The sequence below is a fragment of the Callithrix jacchus genome, chromosome 7 (assembly GCF_049354715.1).
Source record: "Callithrix jacchus isolate 240 chromosome 7, calJac240_pri, whole genome shotgun sequence".
In the NCBI taxonomy this organism is placed as follows: Eukaryota; Metazoa; Chordata; class Mammalia; order Primates; family Cebidae; genus Callithrix; species Callithrix jacchus.
In genome coordinates this window covers 152,512,898-152,533,610 of record NC_133508.1, presented here as the reverse complement: position 1 = coordinate 152,533,610, position 20,713 = coordinate 152,512,898, and the positions used below count along the sequence as shown (strand labels likewise).

Here is a 20,713-nt window from a genome sequence, read left to right as displayed (position 1 = left end):
TTAAGTCGATGTGCATAGCTTTGTTTCAACATGTGTGAAGCACTTTTGCTACTCTCGAAGACAAGGCTGAAACACATTATGACATTGGAGCTGTATCATTTGTGTTTTTTTTTTAAATACATATTCTGCTTATGTAAGAGCGCTATCATTTGTGAAAACTAATTGAAGTTAAAAAAAAAAATAGTGGAGGTGAGATGTGGTGGCTCACACCTGTAATCCCAGCACTTTGGGAGGCCAAGGCAAGCAGATTATTTGAGGTCAGGAGTTTGAGACCAGCCTGACCAACATGGTGAAAGCCCATCTCTACTAAAAATACAAAAATTAGCTGGGCATGGTGGTGCTCACCTGTAGTACCAGCTACTCAGGAGGCTGAGGCAGGAGAATCGCTTGAACTCGGGAGGTGGAAGTTGCAGTGAGCCAATATTGCGCCATCGCACTCCAGCCTGGGCAACAAAGTGAGACTCCATCTCAAAAAACTAAAAAATAAAAAAAACAGTGGAAAGCTTCAAGTTAAAGAAAGTGAGGTGAATGTCTATATTTATTTCTACTCCCTCCCAAAATCACATTACAACATTCAGTAAACATTTCTTGTTTGTTTTGTTTTAAGGCATAAATTCACAAAGACAAAGAAAATGGGAAACGAGACAACAGCAAGAAATCGGAGAAGAAGGAATGCAGATGGAAGACAGGTAACTGACTTAACAGATGCAAAGAAGCTACACCCTAAACAGTGAGAAAGCAAGTTTTGTTTATGCACACAACCCCTCTGGACCCAGGATTTGGTAGCACCAGTGACCTCTGGGAGTCGGGGTAAATGTGAGGTAAAATATTAGGTCAGGCGCAGTGGCTCACACCTGTAATCCTATCACTTTGGGAGGCTGAGGTGGGTGGATTACTTGAGTTCAGGAGTTTGAGAGCAGCATGGCAAAACCCTGTCTCTACTAAATATACAAAAATTAGCCAGGCATGGTGGCTCACTGCTGTAGCCCCAGCTACTCCAAAGGCTGAGGCAGAAGAATTGAAACAATTCTCCTTGACAGTGAGCTGAGATCGTGCCACTGCACTCCAGTCTAGGTGACAGAGCAAGACTCTGTCTCAAAAAAAATAATTAAACCTGATACAATATTATTTCAATATATTGTCTCAATGTCCCCCAAATGTCTTTATGGCTGTTGTAATTTAACTTTAAGAAAGAGTTAGACTCTGTTCTACCTTAACTTTAAGGAAGCAGTGAAAGGTTCAAATCCGCATCTTCAACCCCAGCTGGCTGGACGGACAGAAGGCAGAAAGTATGTTTTCCAAAGAGAGGGAAAATAGAGAATTGCTTAATGGGGAACACCTAGTACTGTCAAGGGCAAGGATTCAATACTGAAAGAAGAAAGATTAAGTGAAAGCTCATACACTTAGGAAGAATCCCTCAGCCATCTTTCCCCACTCTGCTAGCAGCCTCCTTCCAGAAGGAGATTAAGAGTTTTTGCTGGCGAAATCTGTTCTGGCCAAGAGAAAAGATCTAAAGATATCATTGAAATGAACCAGCCAGATTACCTTATGGTGAAGGGCAGAGCTGACAGGCCCCATTCACATGCACAGGGTTTTTAGAACTGTTTTTGTGCTCCCTCTCTAAAAGTTGAATAAAGAATATGTATTAGATGGTCAGGCACTGCGTCTCATTCCTGTAATCCCAGCACTTTGGGAGGCCTAGACGGGAGGCCAGGAGTTTGAGACCAGCTTAAGCAAAATAGCAAGATCTTGTTTCTACAATAAATAAATAAATAAATAAATAAATAAATAAATAAATAAATAAATAAAATGTGTTATCTATAGTATTGTATCAATGTTAAATTATCAGAATGTGAAATTATAACGTGTTTGCATCAATTCCTAGCCAACCAGGAAGTCAGAGAGAATCGTATCTATGAAAGACCACTCTCACTTCTGATACCAACTGCAAGTCTGGGAGTTCCCAAAACCATCCTTAGGTTGATAATCCTCTAGAAAGACTCCCAGAACTCACTGAAAACTACTATATTCATGCTTATAGTTTATGACAGGAAAAACGTACACATTAAATTCAGCTGAGGGAAGAAGTACATGGGGACAAGTAAGGGACGTAACCAATGTGGAGCTTCCCTTATCCTCTCTTCATAGAGTCAGAACACATTATTCCATGAAATGATAAGATAATAAACACCCACATACTTTTCCCCGAGATTTATGCAATTGCTAGTATTGTGCTACATTTGCGCTGTCGCCCTTCCTCTCTCTACATATGTGTATATATAAAATCTATCATCTACCTATTATCTATCGTCCTATCTCTCTGTGCATGTCTGTTTTTTTCTTGCTGATACTATCTTCCAGTGTTGATGTGTACAGTACGCACCAAATATTGCTAACTAGGGAAGCTCGCCCAGGCCTAAGTGTTGAGAGTTTTATTGGGGCTTTATTACATAGGCATGATTGACTAATTGTCCATGTAGTTGATCTCAAACTCCAGGTCAACTGATACCACGTGACCCAAAGCCCCCACCCTTCAGATGACAATATGGCCTAGAGAAAAAATAAAAATACAAGAAAAAAAAAAAACAAAACTAAAAACCAAAGCCCCTGTCCTAAGTAACATGTTGGTCTTTCTGGTATGGCCAACCTCTGCCCTGAATCACGTTGTTAGACTATCCGGTCTGACACAAGGCACCCTGACACTCTCCCGTCAGGCATAACATTCCAAGTACCCAGAGATTACATCCATGAAGCCTAGGGCAAAGGCCACAACTTCTACTTGGACAAAGCCAAATTTTTTACTACATAATGTTCATATAAGGTAACATCCTTGTTATTAGAAATGTGCTAAAGTTTTTCAGGTGAAGCACCGTATTGTCTACAGCTAATTGCTTGAGCAAAACTGTGTGTGTGCATTTATGCATGTGCATAGGTTGATGGAAAGAGAAAGAAAATGTGTCAAAATGTGAACAATTCAAGAATCTAGGTCAAGGGTATATGGATATTTATTGTACCATTACAACTCTTCTGTAGGTTTTTAATTTTTTCAAAATGAATATTGGGGAGGGATTTTAGTAGGCTTTTCAGTTTAATGGAGGGTACCTTTAATCCATCAGAATAATAGAAAGGTCTCACCTTTAATCTGATGTCCGCTCTGAAGGCTTTATTCAAATGATAGGTTTTACTGGGCGTTACACCTTTGATCTGAATTTGCCCTGAGGCACGTTAAAGCACTAAGGAGCTTTAATAATAGGTGTGAAACCACCTCCTTCATGTGATCTTTGCCTGGAGACATTTTAGTCAAGTGATAGGTTTTATAGGGTATTTTTTTTTACTCAAAACCTTTACAAAATCTCATCTTTTTCTGTTTAGGATCTAGAAGCTCAAATGCTGGTGGGGATGTGGGGCAAAAGGAATTCTTATTCATTGATGGAAGGAATGCAAAATGGTTTTTTACAAAACTAAACATACTCTTTTAATATCATCCAGCAATTGCATTTCTTAGTATTTACCTAAACAAGTTGAAACTGTATGTCCTCACAAAAACCTGCAAATAGATGTTTATGACAGCTTTAATTATGACTGACAGAACTTTAAGGCAACCAGGCTGCCCTTCAACAAATGAATGGATAAATTAACTCGGATGTATCCAAAAAATGGAACAGTATTCCGTGCTAAAGAGAAATGAGTTACCATGTTGTAAAAAGACATGGAGGAAACTTAAATATGTATTACTAAGTGAAAAAACATAGCCTGTAAAGGTTATATACATATTGATTGTACCGTATGATTCCAACTACATGACATTCTGAAAAAGGAAAAACTATGAAGACAGTAAAAATTTAGTGATTTCCAGGGTTTGGGAGGAGGAAGAGCTGAATAGGTACAGAACAGAGGATTTTTAGAACAGCGAAACCATTTTGTACAACACTATAATGGTGGACACGTCCTTATACATTTGTAAAAACCCATAAAATGTATAACACCAAAGTGAACTCTAATGTAAAGTTTGGATTTTAGATGATAATGAGGTTCATTGATTGTCACAAATATACCACTCTGGTGTGGCATGGCGATAAGGGGGATGCTGTTCATATTGGGGGTAAAGCGCATGCAAAAACTCTCTGCTCTTTCCACTCAGTTCCTTGGTGAACCTAAGACTGTTCTAAAAAATAAAGTTCATTTAAGAAAAAGTTTTCTGGGCCAAGTGACGTGGCTCATGTCTGTAATCTCAGCACTTTGAGAAGCCAAGGTGGGAGGATCATTTGCGGTCAGGAGTTTGAAACCAGCCTGGCCAACATGATGGGACCCCCTCTCTACTAAAAATACAAAAAAAATTAGCCGTGTGTTATCCCAGCTGCTCGGGAGGCTGAGGCAGGCGAATCGCTTGAACCCAGGAGGTGGAGACTGCAGTGAACCGAGACCATGCCACTGCACTCCAGCCTGGGCGACAGAGCAAGACTCTGTCTCAAAAAAAAAAAAAAAAAAAAAAAAGAATTTTCTGAATGCTAACCCTTAAATGGGAAAGCATACTGTACCCTATTCCAAGGCAAACTGAGCTTGAGAAATCAAGGCATTTTCAGTTTCTTACTCTGGGAGACAATCTAGAGCCTTTAGAAGTAGTATCTTCCTTGTGAGTTAATGTAATTCAGAAGCTAATTAAGTCTCTACTGTCCATCCTGGTGGCCACTAATCTTATGTGGCTATTGAATATTTGAAATATGGCTAGTATGAATTGACATGTGGTACAACTGTAATACACACTGGGCTTTGAAGGCTTAGTAAAAAAAGGAATGTAAAATACCTCATGAATATATTTTTATATTGGGCCGGGCACGGTGGCTCAAGCCTGTAATCCCAGCACTTTGGGAGGCCGAGGCGGGTGGATCACAAGGTCAAGAGATTGAGACCATCCCGGTCAACATGGTGAAACCCCATCTCTACTAAAAAAATGCAAAAAATTAGCTGGCCGTGGTGGCGCATGCCTGTAATCCCAGCTACTCAGGAGGCTGAGGCAGGAGAATTGCCTGAACCCAGGAGGTGGAGGTTGCAGTGAGCCGAGATCGCGCCATTGCACTCCAGCCTGGGTAACAAGAGCGAAACTCCGTCTCAAAAAAAAAAAAAAAAAATATATATATATATATATATATATATATATAAAAATATATGTATATAAAATAATAATTACATATCGGAATGATAACATTTTGGGTTTACTGGATTAAATATACCCAATTGAACAAAATACATAATTACAATTAATTAATTGATCTCACTTTTTTTGGCGGGGGGATGGAGTCTCACTCTCTTTCCCATGCTGGAGTGCAGTGGCACAATCTCAGCTCACAGCAACATGTGCCTCCCGGGTTCAAGCGACTGTTGTGCCTCAGCCTTCCAAGTAGCTGGGATTACAGGTGCCCACCACCCACCACATCTGGCTAATTTTTATATTTTTGCCATGTTGACCAGGGGGGTTTTGCCATGTTGACCAGGCTGGTCTGGAACTCCTGACCTCAAGTGATCTGCCCCCTTTGGCCTCCCAAAGTGCTGGGATTACAGGTGTGAGCCATTGCACCCGGCCTGATCTCACCTCTTTAAAAACTTTTTTTTTTTTTAGATGGAGTCTCTCTCTGTCTCCCAGGCTGGAGTGCAGTTGTGTGATCTTGGCTCACACAACCTCTGCCTCCCAAGTTCCAGTGATTCTCCTGCCTCAGCCTCTCGAGTAGCTGGGACTACAGGTGCGTACCGCCAGGCCCGGCTAATTTTTTGTATTTTTAGTAGAGATGGGGTTTCACCATGTTAGCCAGGATATCCTGACCTCGTGATCTGCCCACCTCAGCCTCCCAAAGTGCTGGGATTACAAGTGTGAGCCATGGCACCCGGCCAATTTTAAAAACTTTTTAAATGTGGCAACTAGAAAATTTTAAATTATAGATGTAGTGCATATTATATTCTATTGGACGGTGCTGTTCTATGCAGAAAATTCCTGCTGATTACTTGGCAAGAGCAATTCACTAACAAACTTGGACAGCTAAATATGTGTTACTACAAATAAAAAGGTGTCACTAACCTTGGCTGAACGAAGGTTCTGGAGGATAACCATTGTTTGGTACTTACATTTTGGAAGAACAGTATTGCACCCAGGGGAATCTTCCTGGACCCTTTCCATTAAGTTATTCAGAAGAAATGTAATTTTTTTTCTGTTCTAGTGACAACTACAGTGTAGTTGCCCCAGATAATAAAATTGGGGTTATAGGCACAGCATGTATTTAATCCATGCAAGGATGGATGTTTTATGAAGGGATAAAAACCTCTGGAAGTTAGTAAAAAAAAAAAATCTGGAAACTACTTATAAATATACTGGGGAATATCTACATCTAATGTGAGATGAAATTGTAACTTACATATACTGTAATCTCTCAATGCTCTGGCTTTTACTAGCTGATTTTTCAGAACCTAGACAGCATTATAAAAATATAAATCTAGGCCGGTTGTGGTTGCAGTGAGTGGAGATTGCACCGCTGCACTCCAGCCTGGCCACAGAGTGAGACTTTGTGTCAAAAAAAAATCATATTTTAAAGAATATGATTCTTTAAATCACACACAATTTTAAAGAACTATGATGATTCTTTTATCTTGGTGGTAGACTGTATCTTCCAAATTCTCATAGAGCTTTTCAAATGTTGAACTATATAATTATATAAGAATTAATAACATATGATAACATATGTATTAGTAATAAGATGCTATTTATCCAAACACTTATAATAAAGAAATTGGATTGCAAAAGAAAGGTGTTTGGGATAAAATGTAAGTAGAGACACGAGTGCCAAGAAAAACAAAGACTTTAAACACAGTTTTCATTTTTTGTTTTTGGAGACGGAGTCTCATTCTGTTGCCCAGGCTGAAGTGCAGTGGCACAGTCTCAGCTCACTGCCAGCTCCACCTCCCAGGGTCAAGGGATCCTCCCACCTCAGCCTTCCAAATAGCTGAGATTACAGGTGCACACTACCAACTAATTTTTGTATTTTCAGTAGAGACAGGTTTCTCGACCAGACTGGTCTTCTGACTTCAGGTGAGCTGCCCACTCGACCTCCCAAAGTGCTGGGATTACAGGCATGAGCCACCGCGCCCAGCCTGTTTTTTTCTTCCATGTTGCTACCTAGTGAAGGTCTATAAAATAGAGTTAACTGGGGCGGGATGATTTTGAACCAAGTTGACAAAACTCTTAAAAGGTCAGTGTGAAAATCTTTGGCCTCTGTCTTCATTCTTGGCAAAGCTCCTTTCCAGTAGTTTCAGTGGCCATGTAGGGCAAAGGAAACAGAACAGTCATCAGGAGAACTCCTAGAACCAATAGTAAATAAATTCAAGGAAAAAGTAAATTTATACAAATTTCAAGGAATAATTATTTGGTAAGCCAGGTAGAAAGATGGGCCCTTTATTTGTTTATTTATTTTATTTGCCTTTTTGAGACCAAGTCTCGCTCTGTTGCCTAGGACTGGAGTGCAATGACACGATCTCGGCTCACTGTAACCTCCACCTCCTGGGTTCAGGTGATTCTCCTGCCTCAACTCCCAAGTTCCTGGGATTACAGGTGTGTGCCACCACATGTGGCTAAGTCTCACCATGTTAGCCAGACTGGTCTGGAACTCCTGACCTCAAGTTGTCAGCTGCCTTGGCCTTCCAAAGTGCTGGGATTACAGGCATGAGCCACTGTGCCCAGCCTAAGATGGGTCCTTTAAAACGGAAATTCATAGATTTCCCAACAGTGAAATTGAATGCAGGACACAGAAGAGTAGTAATACCTTCACTGTACTCAAGGAAAGAAACTGAGGCAAAGATTTTTTATTCATACAAACTGTCCTTCTAACATAAAAGCTACAGACAAACACTTAAACTAGCAAGAACTCATAGAATATTGACTAAATAAACAATGCTCTTGAGGAAACTGCAAACTGCAGCCAACCAAGAGAAAATGGGCAAACTTTAGCCACAGGACTGAGAGTAAGAATCGAATATTTTTAACTCCAGACCTAAAACAAACAAAAATAAAGTTAGAATTAAGAAAAAATAAAGGTGAGAATGAGGATGGCAAAATGTTACATACTATGACAATGTAAGAAAACTTGAATTACCAAAAAAAATGGGAGAAAGGAGAGGTAATTTGTAAGTGGCATAAGTTTTGAAAGCTTCATCTGTAATTGCTCAGAATCTAAATGTATCTTTAAGGGTGACAAGTCGTGTAGAAGGATAAATGTATCTAGTGGCACAAAGGTAAGCCCTGAGTCAGTTAGTGTTATTTACTAAAACTGAATGGAGAGAGAGAAGGAGGTGAGACAGGAGGAAGAGGATACAAGTTCATGTTGCACATGGCAGGGAAGCAACAAATATTGCCTAAGAGGAAATATGATATATAAAGGTGTCATTATAAAAATAACCATGAGAAAAAGAAAACAGAGCATTTAAATAGCAGAAGAACGACAGAAACAACAAAAAAAGCAAAATCAAACTTCTTAATTATTAACTACCACAGACAGAGAAAAAAGCATAAAATGTGAATTACAGAATAATCAATAATTATACAGCACATATATATTAAGGAAATACATTACTAGCATTCCTTTCTGATCATAATCTCTTCGCCTATACAGATAGCCACTATCCTGACTTTTATAGTGTTACATTTTTATAGTGTTACATGCTTTGTTTTTGTTTACAGTTTTTTTTGTTGTTTGTTTGTTTGTTTTTGATACGGAGTTTCACTCTTGTTACCCAGACTGGAGTGCAATGGCACGATCTGGGCTCACTGCAACCTCTGCCTTCTGGGTTCAAGCAATTCTCCTGCCTCAGCCTCCCAAGTAGCTGGGATTACAGGCATGCACCACCATGCCCAGCTAATTTTTGTATTTTTAGTAGAGACGGGGTTTCACCTTGTTGACCAGGATGGTCTCGATCTCTTGACCTCGTGATCCACCCACCTCGGCCTCGCAAAGTGCTGGGATTACAGGCGTGAGCCACCTCGCCCGGCCTGTTTTTGTTTATAGTTTTATAATCTATTTATGCATTTCAAGTTTTGCCTATTTTTTGACCTTATATAATAAAACCACACTGTATTTATTCTTTTATATGTTATTTGTTTTATTTAAAAATTTGTTTCAAGATTTATTCAATATATTGCATTTATCTTTAGTTCCTTTTCTTGGAAGGATAGTATTCTGTTGTTTGAATATAACAACAATTTACAAGACTATACTTTTTAAAAAATTTATTTATTTTACTTTAGGTGCATACTGTATCTGGCATTTCTCCCCATGTTATCCCTCCCCACCTTCCCCTCCCTCCCTACCCCGAGTTGTCTCTCCCTTCCCCCCGCCAACTACCCCCAGTGTGTGATGCTCCTCTCCCTGAGTCCCTGTGTTCTAGTTGTTCAACACCCACCTATGAGTGAGAACATACAGTGTTTGATTTTCTGTTCTCATGTCAATTTGCTGAGAATGATGGTTTCCAGATTCATCCAAGTCCCTACAAAGGACATGAACTCATCGTTTTTTTTTTATGGCTGCGTAGTATTCCGTGGAGCATATGTACCACATTTTCTTTGTCCAGTCTATCATTAATGGGCATTTGGGTTGGTTCCAGGTCATTGCTATTGTACACAGGGCTGCAATGAACATATGTGTGCATGTGTCTTTATAGTAGAATGATTTATAGTTCTTTGGGTATATACCCAGTAATGGGATTGCTGGGTCAAATGGAATTTCTATTTCTAGATCCTTGAGAAATTACCACACTGTCTTCCACATTGGTTGAACTAATGTACACTCCCACCAACTGTGTAAGAGTGTTCCTATTTCTCCACATCCTCTCCAGCATCTGTTGTCTCCAGATGTTTTAATGATCACCATTCTAACTGGTGTGAGATGATATCTGTGTGGTTTTGATTTGCATTTCTCTGATGACCAGTGATGATGAGCATTTTTTCACATATTTGTTGGCCTCATATATGTCTTCTTTTGAAAAGTGTCTGTTCACATCCTTCACTCACTTTTGAATGGAGTTGTTTTTTTCTTGTACATCTGCTTTAGTTCTTTGTAGATTCTGGATATTAGCCCTTTGTCAGATGGGTAGATTGCAAAAATGTTTTCCCATTCTGTTGGTTGCTGATTCATTCTAATAATGGTTTCTTTTTCTGTACAGAAGCTCTGGAGTTTAATTAGATCACACTTGTCTATCTTGGCTTTTATTACCAATGCTTTTGGTGTTTTAGTCATGAAGTCCTTGCCTATGCCTATGTCCTGGATGGTTTTGCATATGTTTTCTTCTAGTGTTTTTATGGTGTTAGGTTTTATGTTTAAATATTTGATTCATCTGGAGTTAATTTTAGTGTAAGGTGACAGGTAGGGGTCCAGTTTCTGCTTTCTGCACATTGCTAGCCAGTTTTCCCAACACCATTTATTAACCATGGAGTCCTTTCCCTGTTGCTTGTTTTTGCCAGGTTTGTCAAAGATCAGGTGGTTGTAGATGTGTGGTGTTTCTTCTGGGGTCTCTGTTCTGTTTCATTGGTCTATGTGTCTGTTTTGGTACCAGTACCATGCTGTTTTGATTACTGTAACCTTGTAGTATAGTTTGAAGTCTGGCAGTGTGATGCCTCTGGCTTTGTTCTTTTTGCTTAGGATTGTCGTGGCTATGCAGGGTCTTTCGTGATTCTATATGAAGTTTAAAGTGTTTTTTTTTCCCAGTTCTGTGAAGAAGGTCATTGGTCGCTTGATGGGGATAGTGTTGAATCTGTAGATTACTTTGGGCAGTATGGCCATTTTCACAATATTGATTCTTCCTAACCATGAGCATGGAATGTTTCCCCATCTGTTTGTGTCCTCTTTTATTTCATTGAGCAGTGGTTTGTAGTTTTCCTTGAACGGACCTTTACATCCTTTGTTAGTTGTATTCCTAGGTATTTTATTCTCTTTGTAGCAATTGTGAGTGGGAGTTCACTCTTGGTTTGGCTCTCTGTTTGTCTTATTAGTATATATGATTGCTTGTGATTTCTGCACATTGATTTTGTATCCTGATACTTTGCTGAAGTTGCTTATCAGTTTGAGAAGATTTTGGGCAGAGATGATGGGGTCTTCTAGACATACAATCATATCATCTGCAAATAGAGACAGTTTCACTTCCTCCTTTCCTAATTGAATACCCTTTATTTCTTTTTTTTTTTTTTTTTTTTTTTTGTGTGCCTGATTACTCTGGCTAGAACTTTCAATACTATGTTGAATAGGAGTGGTGAGAAAGGGCATCCTTGTCTAGTGCCTGATTTCAAAGGGAATGCTTCCAGCTTTTGCCCGTTCAGTATGATATTGGCTGTAGATTTGTCATAAATAGCTTTTATCATATTATGATATGTTCCAACAATACCTAGTTTATTGAGAGTTTTTAGCATGAAGGGCTGTTGAATTTTATTGAAGGCCTTCTCTGCATCTATTGAGATAATCATGTGGTTTTTGTCTTTGGTTCCGTTTATGGATTTCCATATGTTGATCCAGCCCTGCATCCCTGAGATGAAGCCTACTCGGTCATGATGGATAAGCTTCTTGATGTGCTGTTGCAATGGGTTTGCCAGTATTTTGTTGAAGATTTTTGCGTCAATGTTCATCATGGATATTGACCTGAAGTTTCCTTTTTTAATAGAGTCTCTGCCAGGTTTTGGTATCAGAATGATGTTGGTCTCATGAATTGAGTTAGGGAGGATTCCCTCTTTTTGGATTATTTGATGCAGTTTCAGAAGGAATGGAACCAGCAGCTCTTTGTATGTCTGGTAGAATTAGGCTGTGAACCCATCTGGACCTGGACTTTTTCTGGTTGATAGGCTATTGATTGCTGCCTCTACTTCAGCCCTTGTTATTGGTCCATTCAGGGGTTTCAACTTCCTCCTGGTTTAGTCTTGGCAGAGTACAAGTGTCTAGGAATTTATCCTTTTCTTTCTGGTTTACTGGTTTATGTGAGTAGAGCTGTTTGTAGTTATCTCTGATGCTAGTTTGTATTTCTGTGGGATCAGTGGTGATATCCCCTTTATCGTTTTTTATTGTGTCTATTTGATTCTTCTCCCTTTTCTTTTTTATTAATCTGGCTAGTGGTCTATTTTGTTGGTCTTTTCAAAAACCAGCTCCTGGATTTATTGATTTTTTGAAGTGTTTTTTGTGTCTCTGTCTCCTGCAATTCTGCTCTGATCTTAGTTATTTCTTGTCTTCTGCTAGTTTTTGAGTTTTTTTTATCTTGCTCCTCTAGTTCTTTCAATTTTGATGATACGGTGTTGATTTTAGATCTTTCCTCTCTTCTCTGGTGGGCAATTATTGCTATAAATTTCCCTCTCAACACTGCTTTAAAGGTGTCCCAGAGATTCTGATAAGTTTTGTCTTCATTCTGGTTGGTTTCGAAGAACATCTTCATTTCTGCCTTCATTTCATTGTTTATCCAGTCGACAATCAGAAGCAAGTTGTTCAGTTTCCAAGTGGCTGTGCAGGTTTGAGTGTGTTTCTTGATCCTGAGTTCTAGTCTGATTGCACTGTGGTGTGATAGATTGTTTAGTATGATTTCTGTTCTTTTGCATTTGCTGCGGAGTGATTTGCTTCCAATGATGTGGTCAATTTTAGAGTAAGTGCAATGTGGTGCTGAGAAAAATGTATATTCTGTGGATTTGGGGTAGAGCATTCTGTATATGTCTATTAGGTCTGCTTGGTCCAGCTCTGCATTCAAGGATATCCAGCTTGATATCCTTGTTAATTTTCTGTCTGGTTGATCTGTCTAATATTGACAGTGGAGTGTTGATGTCTCCCACTATTATTGTGTGGGAGTCTAAATCTCATTTTAGGTCGTTAAAACTTGCTTTATGTATCTGGGTTCTCCTGTGTTAGGGGCGTATATATTTAGGATAGTTAGCTCTTCCTGTTGGATTGATCCTTTTACCATTATATAGTGTCCTTCTTGGTCTCTTTTGATCTTTGTTGGTTTGAAGTTCATTTTATCAGAGACTAGGATTGCAACCCCTGCTTTTTTTTGTTCTCCATTTGCTTGGTAAATCTTCTTCCATCCCTTTATTTTGAGTCTATGTGTGTCTTTGTAAGTGAGATGGGTTTTCTGAATACAGCACACCAATGGGTTCTTTTTTTCCAGTTTGCCAGTCTGTGTCTTTTGATTGGGGCATTTAGGCCATTTACATTCAATGTTAATATTGTTATGTGTGAATTTGATCATTGCATTTTTGGTCTTTGCCAAATGGTTTGCTTTTGCAGTGACTGGTACTTGTTCCTTTCTGTGCTTAGCATTTTTTCAGGAGCTCTTGTAGGGCAGGTCTGGTGGTGACAAAATCTCTCAATAATTGCTTATCCGTAAAGGTTGTTATTTCTCCTTCACTTACAAATCTTAGTTTGGCTGGATATGAGATTCTGACTTGAAAGTTCTGTTCTTTAAGTATGTTGAATATTGGCCCCCACTCTCTTCTGGCTTGTAGGGTTTCTGCCGAGAGATCTGCTGTAAGTCTGATTGGCTTCCCTCTATGGGTGACCTGACCTTTGTCTCTGGCTGCGCTTAGCATTTTTTCCTTCATTTTAACCCTGATGAATCTGACGATTATGTGCCTTGGGGTTGCCCTTCTTGAGGAATATCTTTGTGGAGTTCTCTGTATTCCTTGAATTTGAAATTTGAACTGCCTTGCTAGGCTTGGGAAGCTCTCCTGGATAATATCCTGGAGCTTGTTTTCCAGCTTGGATTCATTCTCCCCATCATATTCAGGTACCTCTATCAAGTGTAGATTAGGTCTTTTCACATAATCCCGTATTTCTTAGAGGCTTTGTTCATTTCTTTTCACTCTTTTTTCTCTTGTCTTGCCTTTTCTTTTTATTTCATTGAGTTGATCTCTATCTCTGGTGTCCTTTCTTCTGCTTGATCGATTTGGCTATTAAAACTTGTGTTTGCTTCTCGTAGTTCTTGTGCTTTTTCAACTCCATCAAGTTGTTTATGTTCTTCTCTAAGCTGGTTATTCTAGTTAGCATTTTGTCTAACCTTTCTTCAGGGTTTTTGGTTTCTTTACATTGAGTTAGAACGTGTTCCTTTAGCTCTGAAAAGTTTATTATTATCCGCCTTCCGAAGCCTGTTTCTGTCAATTCGTCGCACTCCTCGGTCAAGTTGTGATCCTGTGTTGTTGAGGAGTTGTGATCCCTTAAAGGAGAAGAGGTGTTCTGGTCTTTGATGGTTTCATCTTTTTGCGCTGGCTTTTTCCCATCTTTGTGGATGTACCTGGCTGTGATGTCAGGGAGCTGCTCGATGAGGTCACTTGCCTGCCTGTGGGGGTGCTACTGAGTTTCTAGGGACTCCTTCAGGTTACTAGGGAAGCTTCCTGTGTCTTTTTTGTTTATGCTGGGAGATTAGGCCTGCCTCTTCCGCTGACCTGTAGGCACTGCTGGGTTGTCAAGAATGCCGTCCCAGGCTTCCTGTGTTTTTTGTGAAAACATGTAGCTCTGTCCCACCCCTCTAGTGGTAGGTTGTGCCCTTCCTCCACTGGGCTGGATCATTCAGGGTTCATCTCAGACTGTGGCACTGGCTGCTCAACCCACTAGAGTCAGAGCTTCAGCCCTCTGAGGTTTGTGGGGGAGGGTAGAGACCTGCCCAGCCGCACCCGGCAGTCTCCCCCTTTCAGCTTCCTCTCTCTCTGGTCTTGGGATAAGGACCCGCCCAGCTGCTCCCGCTTACAGCTCCCTCTCCCTCGGGGCGGTGGGAGGGGGCGATAGCTCAGTCCGCAGGCTCTTATTCGACTCCGCACTTGTAATTCCCGGCGCTTGACTGGCAAAGATCCTCTGTTCTGTGTATTGCTAAGGCTTTGGGGGAAGTGCTGTATCTGGACTGGAGTGCCAGAGGGGAGACTCGGACTCACCGGTCAGATGCACTTTCTGGGTGAAACAGCACCCCTCCCCGCCTCGGTCTGCCCTGAGTGGGCTTTGCTCATCATGGGACCAGACCCGTTAAAATGCACCTGGTACCTCGGTTGGCACTAGGAGATCTCTGGATTTCTGCATCTCTCTTGCTGGGTGTTGTGCCCTGGAGTTGTGTCTAATCGTCCATCTTGGATCAAAAAGCCAAGACTATACTTTCAGAGATCATTTCTTATTTTATTTTATTTGAGGCAGAATTTCACTATGTCACCCATGCTGGAGTGTACTAGTACAATCTCGGCTCTCTGCACCCTCTGCCTCCCAGGTTCAAGTCATTCTCGTGCCTCAGCCTCCTGAGTGGCTAGGACTACGGGCACACGCCACCATACCTGGCTATTTTTTGTAATTTTAGTAGAGACAGGGTTTTGCCATGCTGGCCATACTAGTCTCAATCTGCTGACCTTAAGTGATCCACCTGCCTTGGCCTCCCAAAGAGCTGGAATTACAGGGGTGAGCCACAATGCCTGGCCTGTACTTTTTAAATCATGTTTTCAGATAAACAGAAGTTCTTATATTTAAAGTAAACTAATTTATCTTTTTTTATAACTAATGAGTTTTGAAACTAGATTAAGAAATCTTTCTCCATCCTGAGGTCATAAAGGTATTGCTTTATATTATCTCCTAAAAGTTTTATAGCTTTCTCTTTCATGGTAGATCCATATCTTCTGGAGTTATTCTTGTGTTAGCGCTGGTTACTTTAAAAGGTGAGAACAAGAATTTAGGTTTAAAACAAGAAAAATTATTGAAAATGGTATATACAAAGCAGTTAGACTCATCAGGTCCCTTTTCCAGCTGGGCGTAACCAGGCAACAACCTCTCCAGATAAATGATCTGGGAAGGGCTCCAGATGCACCAGATGACAGGGATTTGTACCGGGGATAAAAAGAACAGAATGTGTAAAAGTTTGGCTCTCTTCTCTAGCTCTGGACCCTAAACTCATGCAGCCAGGCATATGCTACCTGGGAGATTGGAAAGTTCTTTTCTGAAGAAATTGAATGACTCTGGAAAAAAGACCTCCAGATAAAAATATCTGTGGATACCCAATACATAGGTCTACCAGATCACCTTATATTGTAGCCCAGTGTATAACAAATTACCCCAAATGTAGAGGCTTAAAACAACAAGCATTTATTATCTTACAGTTTCCTGGGTCGAGTCTGGGTCGAGAATCAGGGCATGGCTTAGCTGGGCACCTCTGGCTCAAGGTCTCTCATGAGATTACGATCAAGATATCCACCAGCGCTGCAGTCCTGTGTGAGGACTCAACCAGGGTGAGGATCCACTTCCAAGCTCAACGATGTGGTTATTGGTCTCAGGATGAGTGGGCATCTCCACAGGGCCACCTCAGAACACGAATGCTGTCTTCTCCCAGGACAAGCAACACAAAGAAGACTAGGCTTCTTTATAAAGTCATCTCAAAATGGACATCCTGTCACTTCTGTTGTATTTTATTTGGTAGAAGCAGGTCACTAAGTCCAGCCCATACTCAAGGAGACATAAAGATATTGCAAATGTTGAGAATCCCTGAGGCCACCGTCATTTCTGACACCAGCTGCAAACTTGGGGTCCCTGAGATACTGTCATGCTTGACCATTTGTTAGGACTCACAGAACTTACTGAAGAGGCACGTAGGACAGTGTCCAGGAGAGTTTTAAATGCAGAGCATCTAGCTGTTTTCTCCCAGTGGAGTTATGCAGACAATTCTCACTTCTCACAGTAATGATGTGTGATAATACACATGAAATATTCCCAGTCAGGGAGAGACACTGCCAGGACATGGTGTCCAGACTTTTTATTGGTCATGTAAACATGGCTGACTGCCTGTGTAGCTGGCCTTCATGTCCAGCCCTGTCCTGAGGTTCAGCTGACCCTGCATGGTTCAAGCCCCCACCATATATCACATTGTTAGCATAGACCATCTGGCATGGTCCAAGGCCCCCAGGTAAACAAAGAACATTCCAAGAATGTAGAGATTACCTCCCAGGAAGTGAGGGTAAAGGCCAGATACTACTTGAGGCAAGTTAATCCTTTGTTGCACAGGCATGAATACCAGGAGGCGAGGATCACTGGGTGCCATTTTTCAGGTTTCCTACCACACTCACCATTTAGAAAACTTCCCAGCCTGAGCTTTTGATTAGCTTTTAAGTGCTCCATTCTTATTTTTAAATTATTTTATTTTACTATTTTTTTTTTTTTTTTTTTTTTTAGAGACAGGGTCTCGCTAGAATGCAGTGGTGTCACCATAGCTTGCTGCAGCCTCCAACTCCTGGGCTCAAGTGATCCTCCCACCTTAGTCTCCCAAGTGGCTAGAACCACAGGCATGCGTTACCATGCCCAGCTTTGATGCGCCCTTCTTAAATACGGTTGGATGATTACCCATTTTAGGAAAGCCTCCAATATAAGAGAGAGGCCAAAACAAACCATGAGGAAAAAGGAACTTAAAAGAAACAGAGACAATTGACCAAATAAAACTAAACTAAAAAACAAACCAAGCGGCCAGGCAGGTGGCTCATGCCTGTAATCCCAGCACTGTGGGAGGCTGAGGTGGGCAGATCATGAGGTAAGGAGGTCAAGACCAGCCTGACCAACATGGCCTGACGAAGTGGTAAGTAGGTCTCTCCACTGAACAGGTATATCTCCTTGTAATCATTAAGTAATTGTAGGGTAATACTTTGAGACCATGTGGATATCTTGTTCCCCATAAACCTTTCACTCGGTGATTTTAGCATAAAATTAATGGCCCTTGCCAAAATCAGTTTTTACACTGGGGTTGTAAAATGACCATCTTCCTAATTCTCTCATTTCTTTGTACATATTAGTTGGCGTTTTTCTATAAGAGGAGTTTCGCCTTTCTTCTTCTCCCGATGCTCTTTAACTTTTTCAGTTTTCATGTCCCCCTACCAAAGCAAACCCTGACACAAGAAACCTGGGTGTGAGTAGGGCTTTGGGAGATGATACCAGAAAGCACAGAGTTAGCAGGGCAAGTGACACAGGGCAGGGAGAAAAGCCAATAAAGGGCATATTGACAAACATTTTTGCTGTGGGCAACTGGGTTTCAGTCTCAATGAGGCCACGCCGAGAAACCATGTGAAATGCTTCCAAATCTTCCCGATTCCATCACCCCTTGGTTGACTGCTAGGGATACCTAGCCTCCAGCTTTCAGACTATGTTGCTCAGCAGCCATGTGCTGTAGGCGTTTCTTTAGAAAGACTCCAGACAGAGAAGGAGAGAAAAACGGGCACTTGAGGTCAGGGTGCTGGGAACTGTTGACAACTGCGAGAGAATTCAAGAAGGCTGAGTGAGGGGACGTGGAGAGGGGCCTCACAACATCTGCTTCTTTCTCCTTTTGATGTTACTATGAATTCACAGAATCAAAAGTTTTAAAAAGCAGGGTGCCATCATCCTTTACCATCATTACGCTTTTTGAGCCTCATATTGACCTTTGACCCTGGCTCCTTTGTCTTTTCACTATGCTCCCCAGAGTCTTTAACACGTCCTTGTTTTCTGGCACAGCCAGACATTCCAGGCTCACCTTGTACTTTTCCTACCCCTGACCTGGACTCACCCATTCCTTTATTTATTTTTATTTTTATTTTATTTATTTATTTATTTATTTTTGAGACGGAGTTTCGCTCTTGTTACCCAGGCTGGAGTGCAATGGTGCGATCTCGGCTCACTGCAACCTCCGCCTCCTGGGTTCAGGCAATTCTCCTGCCTCAGCCTCCTGAGTTGCTGGGATTACAGGCACGCACCACCATGCACAGCTAATTTTTTGTATCTTTAGTAGAGACGGGGTTTCACCGTGTTGACCAGGATGGTCTCCATCTCTTGACCTCGTGATCCACCCGCCTTGGCCTCCCAAAGTGCTAGGATTACAGGCTTGAGCCACCGCGCCCGGCCTTCACCCATTCCTTTAAAGCGTTCTGGTTCTGCAGCTCTGTTTTCCACGGTGATGAGATGTCACCTCCCCTTATTATACCATCCCTTCTCACGAGATGAGGGTTTGTTTATGCTTCAAGCATTGGACAAAGAAAACTGAGGTGGCTTAATGTTGCTGTATTTCAGCAAATTAATGTTTTCATTATTTATCTGTGTCCTTTTTGGTGTGATTTTTTTTTTTTTTGGTACACATTTGGTACCATGTAGATATTTGGTACTGTCTTCTCCCAAAAGAATGTGTATATAGCTTTTTTTTTTTTTTTTGAGATGGAGTCTTACACTGTTGCCCAGGCTGGAGTGCAGTGGTGCAATCTCAGCTCACTGCAGCCTCCGCCTCCTGGGTTTAAGTGATTCTTCTGCCTCAGCCTCCTGAGTAGCTAATCTAGGCTGTTACTTTTGTTATACAGAATTAAATAAAATGCAGGATGTACTATTTTTAAAAGATAGTTCTGGTTCTTTAGAATGAAGAATGGTATTTATTACAGAAATTATTCTGGATTGTCTTTGCTTATAGGCCCGTTTGGTGGACAAAACGGGTTAATGCACTCAAAAACCAAAATGAAACAAAAAGTATGAATTAACACTGAAGCCTCCAGTTCAGTCCAACATCACAAGGCCTTCCCTAACTTCCGCCATTTGGGATTTGTGTTTTCCTTCTCCCACAAAACCCTGGCTCTCCAGTCCAACATCACAAGGCCTTCCCTAACTTCCGCCATTTGGAATTTGTGTTTTCCTTCTCCCACAAAACCCTGGCTCTCCAGTCCAACATCACAAGGCCTTCCCTAACTTCCGCCATTTGGGATTTGTGTTTTCCTTCTCCCACAAAACCCTGGCTCTCCAGTCCAACATCACAAGGCCTTCCCTAACTTCCGCCATTTGGGATTTGTGTTTTCCTTCTCCCACAAAACCCTGGCTCTCCAGTCCAACATCACAAGGCCTTCCCTAACTTCCGCCATTTGGGATTTGTGTTTTCCTTCTCCCACAAAACCCTGGCTCTCCAGTCCAACATCACAAGGCCTTCCCTAACTTCCGCCATTTGGGATTTGTGTTTTCCTTCTCCCACAAAACCCTGGCTCTCCAGTCCAACATCACAAGGCCTTCCCTAACTTCCGCCATTTGGGATTTGTGTTTTCCTTCTCCCACAAAACCCTGGCTCTCCAGTCCAACATCACAAGGCCTTCCCTAACTTCCGCCATTTGGGATTTGTGTTTTCCTTCTCCCACAAAACCCTGGCTCTCCAGTCCAACATCACAAGGCCTTCCCTAACTTCCGCCATTTGGGATTTGTGTTTTCCTTCTCCCACAAAACCCTGGCTCTCCAGTCCAACATCACAAGGCCTTCCCTAACTTCCGCCATTTGGGATTTGTGTTTTCCTTCTCCCACAAAACCCTGGCTCTCCAGTCCAACATCACAAGGCCTTCCCTAACTTCCGCCATTTGGGATTTGTGTTTTCCTTCTCCCACAAAACCCTGGCTCTCCAGTCCAACATCACAAGGCCTTCCCTAACTTCCGCCATTTGGGATTTGTGTTTTCCTTCTCCCACAAAACCCTGGCTCTCCAGTCCAACATCACAAGGCCTTCCCTAACTTCCGCCATTTGGAATTTGTGTTTTCCTTCTCCCACAAAACCCTGGCTCTCAGTGTCAGTCATTTCTTCTCCAATGTATCACATACAAAAGCGTTTCAGAGTTACAACACCAAAATCATTACCAGCAACAAATCTAAGTAACATTTTAAGATTTCATCATCGCTCTTTTTGTCTTCAAATTGTATTCCCCTAAATGTGTACAGTGA

At 41.3% G+C, this 20,713-nt stretch overlaps 1 long non-coding RNA gene across 1 annotated transcript; it reads left to right on the top strand.

Moving 5' to 3' along the window:
- Nucleotides 1–605: 605 nt before the first annotated feature.
- On the top strand, nucleotides 606–17,449 carry LOC144577079 (uncharacterized). The gene is made up of 3 exons (XR_013520353.1): nucleotides 606–689; nucleotides 16,124–16,252; nucleotides 17,190–17,449. It is a non-coding gene; the product is annotated as an uncharacterized LOC144577079 (long non-coding RNA).
- The last annotated feature ends 3,264 nt before the right edge of the window (nucleotides 17,450–20,713 follow it).